General features: G+C 38.8%; 1 protein-coding gene across 2 annotated transcripts in view; it reads right to left on the minus strand.

Annotated features, from left to right (window-relative positions):
- greb1l (GREB1 like retinoic acid receptor coactivator) overlaps nucleotides 1-10,326 on the minus strand; it is a 60,855-nt gene extending 50,529 nt beyond the window's left edge. For both annotated transcript variants that reach the window (XM_064346919.1, XM_064346914.1), the window contains exon 1: nucleotides 10,200-10,326. The gene's annotated coding sequence lies outside the window, so the exon portion shown is untranslated. The remainder of the gene's footprint in view (nucleotides 1-10,199) is intronic.
- Between the last annotated feature and the right edge of the window lie 5,350 nt (nucleotides 10,327-15,676).

Consider the following 15,676-nt stretch of genomic DNA (forward strand, 5'->3'; position numbering starts at 1 on the left):
TGTGTATGCATTACTCAAGAAGACACACTTAGTGATCTGATCCAGCTGGAATTGGTACAACACCTTTTATAACTGACTAATCCCCTTTCAAACTGATGATGACAGTGACAGAGGCAAAAGACTAGGCTTCCTTTATCCTTTTACACTACATGGAAAATAAAAGCAATTACACACTTGTCCCAAAGGAACTCAAAATTGTGCCAGAATAATAAATATGAAAAGATTATAAAAGAGCTTAATGTGTCCACACAGCTTGTGTGAATTTTCACCATGATTCTGGCTGGGTACAAGATGTACTCCTTCAAATAAGCCCAAACAAATCCCCATAGAAAAGGAAAGAGGAACTTCTTGCTATAAATAGCGGTCTGGAATGAATGTTTCGTTTCAGGCTGGATTAATCTTCACATTGAGAGAACAGCAGTTTCAAACCGTTCAGGTTTTTGGTCAAAGACACAAAATGGCTTAAGGAGGAATGAGAATGAATTTTTTGACTGGGTTGGACAAGAGGTTGGGTCGGACAAGAGAACTTAAATCATAAAAAGGCGAATCCCGAGAGTTGGGTTGTGTTGGGGGGGTGGGGGTTTAAAATCGTGTGTTTCTTCTCTGCCGCCTGTTCACTCCTGTTCCTCCTGTGACCTCAGAGTTCAGGTCAGATCAGGGGTGCATGCGTGCGCGAGCATGTTCAGGCGTGTGCGTGCGGAGGAAGGGCCAACATCCGAATGACGTCCGGAATCTTCCGGCGGGCCGGGTCGCGGCACACGCGTGAACGTGACCTTCGCACCCCGACGCCGAAAGGCCGCCCCCCTCTTCGGGGGGCGCTGACCCGACGGTAATGAGTCGCGGGGGCACAAAGGCCCTCAGGAAGCGTGGGGCACCGGGACTGGGCCCAGGACTCACGCGGGTCAGCGCGCCACCTCATCAAAGCCTCCACGCACCGCGGCCCATGCATTTATAGGCTGATTTGTGACTAAGCACGAAGAGGCGAGATCACTAGAGCTCAACACGGCAAGTCTGACAATAGAGCCTAAAAACTAGAAGTCATACTGCAGGTACTCATCCCTATCAATGTACCTTTAACACTTTGCCTGGCTTTGATCAGAAATGTCATATAGCCACAATCAATAAAAAATGTGAATATATGCTCCAACAATGCTTTTTTTGTTGTAGACCATGGCTTCTTTGAACAAGTACAATACATACACATATCAGTCACTGCCTTGCAAAAATGATTTAAGTACGATGCAATTTAGTTGTGCAACACATGCTGCATTTTACACTAACAGTGTGACAGATCTTCTGACAGTGAAAAACATACCCTTTTTTTGAAACACACATTCTTGAATCTATGAGCCCATCTACATTTTTTGGAATAAAAATGAATGAGCCACTTATACAAATGGCAGGTGGTATCTGCATCAGTGGATAAAATATAAGACGCAAGAGACAAGTGAGACAATGCAGTACAAAGAAAGCTAAAATATAAGCTAAAGAGAGAGAACCTTCCCTTGACTCATCCTGCATGTCAAACGTCAGTCAAATGATTTCAAAATCACTAGCCACAAAGATTTCTTCAGCTCTTCTTATGCTTTTGTTTCCACCGCCATCTGCACACTCCTGACATGGCCCACTTGAGCCTTCTGACCTCACAATCTCTATTGGCGGCTCAGGACAGAGGGCAGAGTGAGATTGAATTGGACCTAATCACTCATCCCAGCTGTCATCAAAGGAGCCATTCAAATGGAAGCCTATTGATCACCTCCATTTGTGATGTTTCAGTGTTTGTTGCTGCTTAGACAATCGGCTAATTGGGTTGCTGCAACAATCACCTTCAAAAGGAGGTTTTTGGTGACTCATGTGACAGCTGGCCCCATGGGTTCTTTTTTTTTTTTTTTTTATAAACAGACTTTGTTTAAAAGTGGACCCCAGGTGCTTATTTGACCAAATAATACCCAGTGAAATGATTGGTTGGCCATACCAGTCATTTTTATATGGCGGCCTTGACCACGACATTGACTTGATGTGCGCTTGGTACGTTCAACTGAAATGTATTTCAGGGAGTTCATTTCATTCATTGAAATGCTTGACATCCATCCACAACCAAGAATAAATACATACATAAATAATACATGTTCACTGAACATCAGGAACTGCTTTCAAGATCTAAGTGGATGTACACTGGTATATGGTTAAAAAACAACTAGTTTGTTGATAGCAGAATTATGCTCCCTTTAGACATACCGTGTGTATGTATTACTGTACATGAAAGTCAGAGGTTTTCATACCATTGAAAACAAGATTAGTTACTTATCTTGATACTAGACTTTCACCACTAAATTCAGAAAGGCCATAATATAAGCGTATTTGTTATCTGGTCTAATAAGTTAAATTTAGCATCCGATTTGTTTTCATAAAACAAATTGATAAGTGTCCTGATACAGACAAACGCAGCGTTGTTTCTTGAAATGAGATAATCCATAGCATTCGTTATTTATTCACAGACTTTCTCCATATTCAAAGTCAAAATATGAAGCAAGTCGGTTAATGGGAAGCACTGACTTACAGGCAAAAAGGCTTTGGCAGCGATATTATTGTTCTTGGCAAGTAAGTACTTTCCACAAGTTCCGGTGCACATGAAATGAAGGAAAGCTATTGCAGAACAGCAAATCCGACCGGCAACCTGAGAGTAACAAACCTTGTCTCCATCAATTATTGGACACATTCACATCCTCTTTCTGGATCACCTTATCCTGGCTCAATGAACAGTGGGAGACAAGGCTAAAGCTCTGAGCCATTGTCTGGTCACAGTAAACGAGAGAGGAAAAAACCAGGAAGGGAAACTTTCTGACATTTGGGTGGGGTGGCGAAAGAGGTGGCAGTCACTCAAACATTAGTTTGAATATAAAGATGTTTCAAAGCAGCAGTGAACAGAAGAAGCGGTCAAGGGACAATTGAATTAAGAGGTGGCGGCTTAGCACTCAATGGCTGATGTCACAATGGTCAATGGGGCGTCTTAACCTACAGAGACTTACAAGACAAAGTTGATCAGGGAAGAGGCAAAAAGAAGAGAAGAAGTGTCTCTTTTTTAGGCAATGGTAAGGAACCTGTCTTCTGGCATCTCTCCCGGATTAACTCCAAATTTTTCCTTGCAGGGGACAAAGGCCACCTCTCATGAGGCCCAATGCCTCCCTTACTCTCCCACCCCCCACGGGGACAGATGGCCCCAGCACTGCACCCCCATCCCCTCCCACCATGAGAGACATTTCTGCACATGCTCAGAGGGGGTTTGCCCATGTGGCAGGGCCTGTTACACAAGCCAATTATATTAGGCACAATCAACACTTTCAGGGATCATCTAATAACAGACTAGAGAACTACCGGTTATGCTTAGCAAATCATCTGAACTGTAAAACATAACATTAATCTAATAATAGTACCAAGTTTCTAGTCAGCCAATAGTGGGTGGGAAACGATTAGGTTCCCTTTCAGACAGAGAAAAAAATAGCTAATTTATACTACCAACATAAAATAAATATATATGCAACATTCAGTAATGTGTGTCCACCGTAGGGAATACAACCATAACCTTTTAGAGCAAGAGCATTTACTTTCAACAGCAAGATACATCCAGATGTTATTTTGCTAAATAAAGTTTTCAAGTGTATGCAACTGCTAGGCCTATATAACATCATAAGTAAGGATTCACAATTGGCTCATGTTTATCAGATCGGGGCCATTTCTTATTGGTTAACTTATACAATTATGCTTGATCATGAGGGCTGCATTTTGAATTAGATAAAAGTACATCATAATGGACATATTCAGCTAAATGTGCCGTTAGCTTTGCTATATCCAATGAAACATCAACATGCATAATGTTCAAACACCATTTTTAAGGTTTCTTAAAACCAGAAAATTGAGGTACATTTTTACAGCAATACATATTTCGGGAAAACAATTAAATTAGCTTTGCACTAGTTAGTTAGCTGTTTTTTCATTTGAATTTGGCAGCATGAGGAATCTCTCAAGGCAGTGTTAATTTTGAGCCCAGCTCCAGTCCTGCCATGTGAAAGTGCTATCTTTATAATGTGGAGATAGCATTCACATATGGTGGCATCAGAACTGTCCTCAATCACACTAAAAATCACCTCATAAAATGTCCACATGTGACTTCCCTTCTTTTTCTCAGGGAGAGACATTTTGCAAAGGCATTCAGTCCCATCTTGAGTAATCAGCATGTTGCTTCACCACATGTTTTGTCACACCCGTGTTCATCCTTATCTTTTGGTTAACCTTTTTTTTTTTTTTTTTTTTTTAAATCACATCCTAAATGAGGTTGCTGTATGTTTTTCAATGGTTTGGTTTGTTTGTGGACTCCGTAATGAGCATGTATTAGTACATTTAACTGTTTTTGCAATATAGTATAGTCTTTTTTGCAACATTCTGAATTCCAGAAGGGTTTCTTTCTTTAACCCTAGCCCATCCTGAAACACATTCTCCAATTGGAATGCAAGTTGGGGTGGGGGGGGGGGTCAGCAACTCACTATGAGGTCCACATCTGATCAGAGTTATGACTCCCTGTTCCCACCACCCCACCCCCAAGGGGAAAACCAGTCTCCTAACTTGTCCTGCATGGCTGCCATTTATTACTTTATTATGAGAATACAAAAACCACATTTAAATTACCCACGTTCGAGCAGCTGAAGGTTAAGGCTTGATGGTCTCAACACTGCACTTTGTTAATCAGAATTCCTCAGATACAGTCAGTATACCAAACATAAATACATGTCTCACAAATCCAAGAAACAATAATGATAGTCTCGAGCTTACGGAGTACAGATTTATCTACCCCTGTAAACCCTAATCTAAAAGAGTGCTAACTAAATACATGTATTTTGTTGGTCCACAGCTGTTTGGTGTTTACTGAAGTAACATATGAATGAAATAAAAGAGGATGCGTCTTTACACCCCGTGCCATTTGATGTATTCTAATGGCAAATAAATTCACAATTAGGTGCTGGAGATACTAACTAAAAAAAATAACAAAGTAAACTGTTGCAAGTGAGAGTGTGTACCATTCCAAAAACAAACCAAAAGAGCATTCATGGTCTTGATTTTTCATAGGGGGCGAGGTGAGAGCAAGGATTTGGCAGTGGCTTTGTATGCTCATGAAGGCCACCCGAGTGTCTTCTGAGGTGGCTCTTCATTCTTGGCAATGAGAGCATTTTGGCTCCGTCACGTCTGTGTCACGTCGAGATCCCAAATAGAGATGGAGGAGTAAGCAGATTTAAGGATAGGCAGAGGAATGCTACCAAAAACAGTCCGGCCCCCCTCGGGGAAACGGGGACATTGGAAGACACAGTTGAATGTCCAGTCGGGAGCTTGCCTGGATAGACTGGTTTGGGAGCTAACTCGCGTATTTACTTATTTCTCCTGTCTGTGGTGCCCATGGGCATGAGATACCAGAAGATTTCCAGTGCTGACAGTCCTGCACTGCCAGAGGAACAGTAGCCCTGAAGAGTTTGCTCCTCCCATATTCCCATCTGAACTGCTGTAAGCGTGAGTTATTTGGTCATGAATTATACCGCAATATCTCTAGACCATTTTGGTGAGAGAAATATGTCCTACATCATCGTTTTCAGTTTTTAAAAAAATCATGCTTCTGTGCCCTCAAAGAAATTTTGGTGATCTAACATTTTAAACCATATGTGTGGTTTAAAATGTTGGTTTGGAATGAATTAAAATGAGTCGCACATTAAAGTGTTAATATTACATGCAGCAAAGATGCCTGACTTGAGCATATCACAATATTCATAATATCCTTCAAACCATATAAGTATTTATGGTAATATATTCTAGTGTGAGTGATATAGGCCTAGCGGCCAGCCACTCCACCAGCCACTCTCTTCCTGCCAAGTGTCCATTTTAGAGAAGCGTTTGCTCTGGCACCACTCTCCACTGCGGCAACATGCCTCAACCAGTCCCACCCACATTTTTTGATAGGCTTCTTTTGTCAGAAGTTTTCTTTCTTTTTTTACCTGAAATGATTTTGTATTTGTGGTGATCCTGGGCCAGAATATTCAACAAATTCACCAGGCACCAGGATGTTTCTGAAGGTTGATCATTCCTGTTTGATAACAGCCATCTTCCAGCTCTCAAATCCAATAGGCTGAAAGCTTGTTGTGTCTGTCCCGCTAAATTTAATCTTTATTTATGCCTTAAATGTTTCTGACCTCCATCTTCCTCAGCATTCCAAAGGCTCGCCTGGCTGTGTTCACACACATAACGAAAAGACATAGGCTATAAAAGCCCTTACAACAAGGGTATAACTCCAAGCAATTTCAAAGTTAAAAAAACATTTTATGAAAGTCATTTTTATTTTTTCCCATTTTGAATGTTTGCATTAGGCTACATTTTGTAGACCGTAGCTCAAACCATGTCATATGTATCATGTATTCAAGAGTTTTCAATCATGTATAACGAGTATTCATTAGTATTTTATTGTTGAGGATGGATATCTTTTTTATTTCCCATTGTTAACAATTTCCTGGACTGTAAATTTAAATAAATACATTTCTACACTTCACAGGTATTTTTACCCAAATATCCAGTCTGTCTTCATTTTAAAAGATGACTCTTATAATACACCTTGCCGTACTTCAGTTCCAACCTATTTCTGTAAAATAATACATTGTTTTTTTCGTTCCATGATACCACAATGAACAGTCTCCAACCAAGTAACCATCTTTGGACGGTGTAAACAACTGACAAAAAGACAATTGAGGATTATGCTAATATTTCACGAAACTAGGCCTGTCTTCCTTTCAAGACAAATAAAAAATACAAAAGTTTAACCACAGGTAGCACAAATATAAGTTCAGACTTGTTTGCAAGGGATGTTACTCTGCGTTGAATAGCTTTGAACGGTGTGAAAATTACAACTCAAACTGAAATTCACTGACTGACATATGTCAGCCAAACCAAGCGCACAAAACCCTGGTCGCCGTGACACGTCCTTTTAAAAAACAACCGCCAGGAATAGGAAATAAGCAGGCTGTCAGTTAATAAATAGGTTTCTAAAAGGGAAACAAAAGCATCACGACAAGGTCTGACCGATAGTCATTCCCAGTGACTCGAGAAGACATTTGGGCATATCCCTCGACAAAATATCGATCGGTCCGTCTCACATGCCCACCGCAGAGACCAAGAGAAAAGGATCAGATAAGTTACTGAGACTGTCCATCTGCCCCTGCTCAAGATCCCTCAACCGAGTCCCTTAAGAGGAACTTCAGCTTTGGGTCTCCTGTCTGCGCAGAGGGGGTACACTCCAGCGGCCACAGCACAAGACGCCTGCTGGTGTCTGAACCCCCACCGTGCCGCCAGATGTCCAATACTCTCGGTCCTATATTCTCTCACATTACCAGGCACTTGCTAGACTACACTCCGGTATTATGATCCTTCACCACGCACATATGAAAAGTATGCATGCATGCGCTGCAAAATACAGTGTTCTGCAAAAGTATTCAGGCCCTTACACAATTTTCCTGAAATCATGAAACTTTCAATAGACTCTGAAACTCCAAATTGTCCAAGTAAAATATCTGTATGTAGCCAACAAATAATTAAAAATTAAAAACAGAGATGTCTTAAACATGCAAGTATTTAGATGTTTTTGCGATAGAGAACATAAACCCGTTCAGGTGAAAACACTTAATGGATGTACTTAGTTGAATCACCTCTGTTTGTGTGCAAATATAGTGGTTCACATGATATCATAAAAATAATTAAAGACATCAGTCTTTGCAAGGGTCCTTAGCCAAACAGTGAATTATAAGAGAAGAGTCAATACTCAGTCAGTTAATATCCCAGTTTGAGCAGGGTCAAGTCAATCATTAGGAAGTTGATAAGTGTATTGTGCCACCTGGAAGCTAGCTAGGCCTAGATCACGTGCTCCCACAAAACTAATCAGCAGGCCAGGGACAAAACTAAATAAAGAAACCACACTGAGGCCAACAGGGACCTTGAAGACTGGCTACATCTAGCCAGCTAGCTGACCAGGTTATAAAGCTGGCTTGCTAGCCAGTTAGATGTCCACACCATCTAGCCAGCTAGCTGTAGCCACCTAGCTAGATAGCTAGCTGGCTATTCATTTAGTTTGGAAGACAAGTTTATATGAAAGGCTAATCTCAAACTGAGACACTGGCGGGTGGTCTCTGTTTAGAGCAACAACAGTTTTATTTTCCAATTTGAAACAATACTTATAATTGTGTAATTCATTAATTCAGCGGTCAGTTATTCCATGGATTAGTGTAATTTCTGTCCTGGAATATGGGCAATAGGTAGTATTTATCTAGTACAGGGGTTCTCAAACTAAACCTGTGTATGCTTGGTCTCCACAAAGCCACAATGGCAAAGCTGTACAGAAACTAGCAGTTAATATTCTTAATTTGCACTTTAAATGTTAAGTGAGGGATGATTTGTCCTCTTAAAGACACACCATGACAAATGCCATCAATAAATATTCACATCACAGGATAGTCAGATCAACAAATGCTTTCCTTTAGCGTCATATAGCCTACAGAAAATGACTCCCGGAGAAAGAGGATACATTTTCAACTGAATACATTGGCAGGAAAATCAGTGTGATCGTAATTACTGAAAATACGACCACTGAATGTATGGCAACCGAAACTAAACAATTTGTATAAATTAAACAAAAATCAAAATGGAAGCAAATAGTAACAAGCAAAACCTGCCCTGTGTTAATAGATTTAAGGGGAAAATTGTGGAATAAATTATTTTATTTTCACCAGAGCCAGAGGTCTGCAAAGGGAAGCTACAGTCAGACAAGCCAGTTTTGTGCAATTACTGAACAGAGAGGCTATTCACCCAATTACGTGAAATTAATACTTTTATCCAACTAATTTAGGTATGAAATAGCAAACGGTCTGAATACTTTTCACAATGTACGTCATACAACAGAAGTGATATCTTGATGCAAAGACCTAGTGCTTGTGTCCAGCAAACACAAGCGCGCGCCACACCACCACTGAACTCTATGCACGCCAAACACAGCAGCGATACTCTCAATTTAGCACAATCGGGTCTTCTTGATGGAACATGCGTAAAATTAGCACTCTCAATAATCCAAGGGTAAACGGCCTTGAGCAATTTTTTAAAAATTACAGAGAATATAATTACGTGTATTCAAATCATAACTAAACGATGACTTTGTTCAGCATTTTTCCAAATCACTGGCTTCAAACCACAGCTAACAGTCCAGATGCATTCACCGAAGTAGACTAAATTAGCCATATCAGAACAAGGAGACCGCTATATGCAACATTATCAACGCATATAAACAAATGTAATTAGTATAAAAAGATAACAATATCCAACTAGCTAAATAAAAAATACATGAAATCAGCCTTATTATTTCAAGCTTAGCTGCAAGGTTTTCAATGGACTCAAACAGCATACAGTTGTTGTTTTAGCCTACAGGGCAGATGTTCATTTTATTTTATTTTTTTGCTGTGCTTTCACTTTGACTTGTTTACTTAAAATTCGCATTGAAACAAGGCAAGGCAAACAACAAAACAAAGTTTCATACAACAGATATCACACTTAAAAGAAAATTAAGACAGTGTAAATAGGCTACCTACCATTACCTTTGATCTGAAACCCCGTAGCCCACAAAGCCTAGACAATAGCAACAGTGGACAATTGCATCCTTTAGGTAACAGACCAGACTGAAAATCATTTACATTCTTATTGTCAATATTCCATTTAGCATGTTTGGCCAAAAGCACATGTATAAAACTAAGAGAGAAAATGTACCAACGTGCATACCCCAGTCTGCTTGGAAAAACAGCAACACTGGGTCGATAGGATTTGCAATGAGCGTCAACGTGTTTTTATCGATATATACTTCACTTGGAACGATACACTGGGGCGACGCCAATATTAAATTTTTCTTTAACGCAAACGCGTGTTTAAGTGTCCGTTATATTCAATTGCATGTACGCTACATAGAACCAGCCTATATATAAAGTGGGCTACTCAAATTCTGACTATGACCCGTGTGATTATCAGTGCATTCTCGACAACGAGCTATGGAGTTAATTCTACACCAGACATAACAAGATAAACGACTCCGATGTTTTCGACGCGTAGTATACGGTGTAGAAGGAAAGAGAACTCACGTTTTTTCTTGCAGAAAAATCTTGGAGTTCTCGTCCATTCAAAAAAAGACAGCAAAAACTGAGTCGCCGACTGTCTTCTAGCAGCGTGACGCTAGCTCTACGGATGTCAGTATGGGCGATCGGGAGTTTCAGCATTACGTCACGTCACTTAACCTCACTGTACAAGCTGGTTGGGTAGACTGCAAGGCAGTAAATCGGAAAAGGAAAAGCAGTTTTGTACATTGAATAATAATAAAAATGTCTTGCCGAATTTGGCAGCTGCATTATAAGTACAATTACATTTAAAACATGTTGTTTAAACCCCAACCTAGAATTATATTTTGACTTCAACTAGTAAGATCACAGAATGTTAGAATCTTAACTGAACATTCTAACACTGATGTAACAATCACCACTGGTAATAAAAAACAAGAATTTTGAATTTTAAAAAATCGCAAAAAATCTTTCAAAGGGCTAATAGGTCACCCACATTCTTAGATAACGAAACGGTTTAAGCGGTTTTCGTGCTACGGTAGCATACAACTTTCTATTTCATTATTAGTAATAGCCTACCTGCAAAATACAACATCGCCTTGTGGCTTTTAACCTGAGCTAATGTGTCGTATCAGCGGAGATCAAGACATGTCAAAAAAAAAAAAAAACACCACAAATGAAATAAATAGCAGAAATGAGAACGTATTTTGAAACAAATACTTTATTTTATTGCGATGCGGGTAAGGGGAAGGCTTTAGTGCGTAGCTCAATTGCTCAACAATGTCAGCTTCCGAAACACAGGAAAATGGAATCATCTGGCAAGTGTTTTATATATAAAATTGAAAATATTTTTTTTATAGTCGTTAACCGGATATTATATCGGCTTACTGCCTGCAATGGCTATATTGGCCAAATCTGGACAGATAATTCTTGAACTAGGCCCAAAGTTCCACGCCATTCTGAGGTTATCCTGGATCAGAGAAAACATAGAAGGATCTTCATTGCACGCGATTGTAAATACAATAAGATCAAATGACACCGCAGTATTGATTGTTGCTGTACAGCTGTCTTCCAAGAGAGCGGTGAGATGAACCCAATGATAAATGGCTGTCATTGTTGTGAAGAGAAGCCACCCTTTTAAATTTATTGCACATTTCATAGGAGAATTGTTCAAATAGTCTACAATTTTTGAGGATATTTTTTTTAAATAAAAACGTGTATTAGCATACGCATGTTCCAACTGTTTTATTTATGGCACCATTAAAAGTGCATTTGTTCACTTTACAGGTAAAAAATACTTTCACACATGAGTGATAATAAGGTTCACCAATAACAGTAAAGCTATATTGTAAAATTGAGATATTACCTTTGGTCATTACAACCCAGTATCCTGGCCGTTTGGCATTAGGGGAAAATAATTAGTAAATAAATATATCCTTAAAGAACTGAATTAATTAATTAATTAAAATAACATCTCGGTAAATAAAGCAGAAATTAGTATTATTTTGTTTGATGTGAGACGTTTATTTTTATGTATTTTTACCCTGTCATGGCCAGCAGAATTTCAGACACAAAGGTGCAGGAAGGTTGCTGTTCCCATGGTTACATCAGACCATAAGTTCCAAGAGAACTCTCGTGGACAAGGGTCTTCAGTTCTCTCTTTGCTGGGGCCTCAGGTGCAATTACAATTAAAGTGCTCACTATTTCAAAATAATACAATTGTTCAGAGTATTGACAGACTGGTACAGAAAGCATTAATATCGCAGTGAAAAGAATCAATGTGATCAGAAGTATTGCTACGACAGTATGGTGTCATGCTCCTCAATATATAGACTGGCACAGTATATTAATTGGATACACTGACTGAACTAAAACAATGTTACGTTATCTCTAATATATAGGCTAAATATAGGGTCAAAAACTATGACGCATACAACCACTCAATCTACCTTAATTCATTGGGAAGGTAGGCTAAAGGGCAAGACATCTCCCCAACATTCTATATGCATGAGCAATATATTTTTAAAATCAAAGTTTAGAAACATAAAAACGGTATTTGAAGGGAAATAAATTACTGCATATGTGCGAAGAAAAGTTATTGAGCTGCGCCCTCTATTGGAGTAAAAAATGTATAGTGTAGCAGCAAGATCACCTTTCCTTCTCCCGGCATTTTCATTAGGGCGCGTCTTTGCACTGTACCTTAAATGCGTTTTTAGATAGATCTCTTGCCAAATCATATTCCAGAGCTATATTTCTCTTTATATTTATACTGTCACCAAGTGTAGCTTTCCTTAGCGGAGAAGTATTACAATGTTTTTTACTACATCTTATCAAAGGACAATTATTTCCGTTTGTCCTCTGATATAAATCCCTTTACTATTTACCATCCCATTATGAGCGGTCCTCGTTATGATTTCAGAAAACGTCAGTAACGAGTATCATTCGTTTGGGCGACTATAGATTCACTATTCACAATTAACATGAGCAAACTTAAGCAAACATACATTCCCCACACATCTGTTAGACAGCCAATTCGTCCAGTGGTCTGATGTTGTTGGCTATCTATCTTAAAGCAAAATGAAGAAGCCAACTACATGGGAACAAACAGACAGAAAAGCAAAATAAATAAATAAAGCAACAGTCAAGAAAATTGCTTACAGAAAACCAGCGTGATAATAATTGTGAAATGAATGTTTTGCATTTTAACTACAGAATAAATTGGATGTGTTTTAAGAGCTCCTCAAAGAGCAGGCTAGTGTCATGTTGAGGTAAATGCCATAAAGAAACAGAAATTTAATTTGAATTGAATAACAAAGTGATGTAATATAAAAATATACATATACAGTATTTTTGAGTCTGTGCAAAAGAAATACTCAGCCCATTCAATTGCTGCTACTTGAACCAATTACAAATACAAAAACAGTGAAAGATGAATTGAATTAAAAATGTGCTCTGTAATTAAATATGGAACAAATGTAATGAAAAAAGACTGGGTCATCATGTGACCTGTTTTAAGCACCTTGCAGACTGGATTTCCATCCAAGGCCAGAGTATAACTTTCAAACCACAAGCTAAAGTCTTGTTGCAGAAGCAGATTTGTCTTAAAATAGTAATAAAAAGTAGTAAGATGCTGACCTCAAGCACTTGTCGCTCAGAACTCATTACTACAGTTCAAATGCAAATCAGTCACTTGCTGTTTTTGCATTAAAGAGATGGTTCAGCACTGATACTACTTCACTTTGAGAGGGCAGAAGAACCTGGGGAAGATAAGAGGAATATGAATGGTAATCAAATGAAGGAACATACCTGGTAGAGGGACAGGGGGAGAGCAGGAAAGGTTTTAAACTCCAGTTGCATATAGGTTTGATAGTCCTACAAAAAACTTATTCACTATGCTTCACTGGAGTGGAATACAGTGTGTTCCTGTGATACCATAGTTTACAAGTCAGGCTTGCACAGTACATTATTTTACAACAATGTAAGTTTACATAGTTTCAAATGCCTCCATGGAGGCAATTTTTGAGAATGTATGTGAAATATGCTTTAAATTATAGTACCACTATAACCACATTTACTTTAAAATTTGCATAGACATAATTTGTATTACAGAAATTGAAGGTTGTATTTCAAAAATGCACTTGATCATGGAACTAAAGTCAATTACATACTACCACTACTACTACTACTACTAATAATAATAATAATAATAATAATAATAATAATTGTTATTATTATTATTATTATATAGGTCTATAGTGTTCTCATTTAAAATTAGCATCTGTAATTTTAATGTATTTGATCCCTGTCCTTCAATATTTCATTATTAAAAATTATAATAGCACTAGAACCAAATTCATTTTTAAAAATTTCGTAGACACCTAATAATTGAAGGTTGCCTAAATTAGTTCACACATTATGTTTTTCAAAAATGTGCTTGATCACAGAAGTCTATTACAATTATAATTAGTATTAGTATATACAGATGGGTGACAAATTAAAGGAAAAACCAACATGAAGTGTCTTAGTAAGGTGTTGGGCCACCACGAGCCACCAGAACAGCTTCAATGCTCCTTGGCATAGATTCTACAAGTCTCTGGAACTCTGGAGGAATGGAACACCATTTTTCCAAAAGATATTCCCTCATTTGGTGTTTTAATGATGGTGGTAGAGAGCGCTGTCTAACACGATCAGTCTAAAATCTCCCATGGGCGTGCAATTGGGTTTAGACATGGTGACTGCGAACGCCATAGCATATGATTCACATCATTTTCATACTCAAACCATTCAGTGACCCATTGTGCCCTGTGGATGGGCAAGTGGACCCAAACCATGCCAGGAAAATGCCCCTCACAGAATAACAGAGCCACTCTCACTGTAAGAGTCAAACATTCAGGTCTGTACCATTCTCTTAATGTACGCCATACATGCACTTGCCCACTTGTTGAGAATATGGTGAAGGATGACTCATCTAACCAGAGCCTATGGCTTTTGCACCACTGAACCCTCAAATGTGCATTCATCTTTGTCATGAGGGGTTTATGTACTGCAACCCTACTAAAATATCCCTCTCTATGTAGTTGTCGAAGGACTGTTCCTGTTGATAGTCCAACATTGACATTCTCAGTCACATGGAGGATAAGTTCCGGAGGAAGAGTGGCTCTTCTACTTTTCCTTACATATCGCAATAATGCACGGTCATTGAATGTGCGATTTCAAACATAATTTTCCACCCTATTTACTGATGTCTATTCCATAGATCTAAATGCAGATGTCACTTTTCCTATTGAAACACGAGCCAGTTGAGCAGTCATTGTGTCTGAAGCTCCTGCCATTCCTGCCACAATAATGATCCCTCTTACAAAGTAAATCTTTTCCTTTTGCCATCTTCATCCAAAGCAAGGTCAAAACTGGGCCTGCTCAGCATTTTTATACATGCCACAGAGCACGATAGGATGTTAATTGTTTAATTGTATCTTGCAGTACATCTGTATGGAAGCATCTGCATTTGTTATGTTTCTCCACTCATTTATTCAGGTTTTTCCTTTAATGTGTCACACGTCCGTAGGTCTACGTTGTTGCCATTTAAAATTTTCAATTTAGTATCTGTAATTTTAATGTATTTGGTCCCTATCCTAGACTTTTCAAGAATATCTAATATTTGGGATAGACAAATTATGAAATTTCATCTGTTTTCATAAAGTGGGTAACAATCATTAACTTGCTGGCAGATATATTGCTTCTTTGTAGGCCACCCGAGGGCTTGGGGTAAGAGAACAGAGCAAAAACCAAAGATCACCACTGACTATGAAAACCTTGATATACCTTTATTTTTCTTTAAGCCTCCAGTAAATGTAGATGTAGATGTACTCCAGTAAAAAAAATTGGGATGGCAGGTATGCCATCCTGCCAAGTTACGCCTTGGCGGGGGCATGCCCCATACCAATACAGCACCGCACTGAGAGTTTGGCACTTTTCAGGGTTCCCCACAGAAATAACCACAACAG

The sequence above is a fragment of the Anguilla rostrata genome, chromosome 8, assembly GCF_018555375.3.
Source record: "Anguilla rostrata isolate EN2019 chromosome 8, ASM1855537v3, whole genome shotgun sequence".
NCBI classification, from domain to species: domain Eukaryota; kingdom Metazoa; phylum Chordata; class Actinopteri; order Anguilliformes; family Anguillidae; genus Anguilla; species Anguilla rostrata.